This window comes from Euprymna scolopes, chromosome 19 (genome assembly GCF_053919585.1).
Source record: "Euprymna scolopes isolate OS-2025 chromosome 19, ASM5391958v1, whole genome shotgun sequence".
NCBI lineage: Eukaryota > Metazoa > Mollusca > Cephalopoda > Sepiida > Sepiolidae > Euprymna > Euprymna scolopes.
Window position 1 is genome coordinate 81,298,987 of NC_136500.1, and position 1,198 is coordinate 81,300,184.

General features: G+C 36.4%; 1 pseudogene; it reads right to left on the minus strand.

Annotated features, from left to right (window-relative positions):
* Positions 1-272: 272 nt before the first annotated feature.
* Positions 273-412, minus strand: LOC145240486 (U2 spliceosomal RNA; annotated as a pseudogene).
* Between the last annotated feature and the right edge of the window lie 786 nt (positions 413-1,198).

Sequence of the window (1,198 nt, forward strand, 5' to 3'; positions counted from 1 at the left end):
AAAACAAAAAAACTTTAACCTGAGAATTTACGGTAAAACAAGGCCGATAGCCATTAGTCGCGTGCTCTCATGTAATGAATGAATGCGTGAATGTAGGATTGACATGAAATTCTTAAAGATAAACTAAAATGACTGAAAAATGGGCTGAAATGACTTAAATAAATAAATAGTAAATGACTTAGAATGACTAATGAACTTAAGGATGAATTGAATGCTTAAAAGTCACTGGAATGCTTCAAAAACAACTTGAATGATCTGGAGAATGACTGGTTGTAAAGTGGGTGATCATTTTACACTTAATTAATACAGAAAAGTGGTCCCCCACTTTATATCAAAGTTACAAACACAAGTACAGCATGTAGTAAGAACAGATACTACACTTTGATCTTGGCCAAAAGGCCAAGAAAAGGGTATTTATTTGCTCCACCACCGAGCAAATTAGGCACAAGGCCGATTTTTAATGTGAGGAGTGAAGGGGAAATGGGGACCAACTCCCCGGGGAGTAGGGGAGCTTGATAGTGACAATTGGTATGAAGGGTTGCCCCTACATTGACCAAGATCTTATATGTGGAGCTGCCCCCCACATATGGTCTTTGCCTACAATATCTGGCGGAACAGTATTTATTAAGAACATACCTTTGATCTTAACTAAAAAGGCCAAGCACAAAAGTGTTACGGACAGACCGACAAACCGACCGACCGACCGACAGACAGACCGACCGACAGACCGACCGACAGACCGACCGACAGACCGATTGACCGACTTATAGAGTCGCTTGCATGCGACTAAAAAGCAAAAACAAAACAATCGTATCTTAATCGGACCTTATTGCCAAATAGGCTCTGGCTATAATGTTGAATGTGCCGTATCCGCGTTGTTTTTTTGTTTTTGTTTTTGTTTTTCAAGTTAAATTCAACTTTCACAATATTTTTTTTATAATTTCACGATATCTTTTTAATAATAAATTGTTAGTTGAAAGCACAGAATAGTTACAAAAAACCCTCCCCTCTCCATGTAAGAATGGCTGAAAATAAATAAATAAATAAAAAGGGTATTATTTCAGCACGTTACCAAAATACATATGTACCGTGAGTTATCTTCCAAAACAACTGTACTTTCACCTAACAATTTATAGTTTTAATAATAAAAAGGTTCATATTTTCTCATATAGAAACAACTGTTTAACAAAAAACAAAA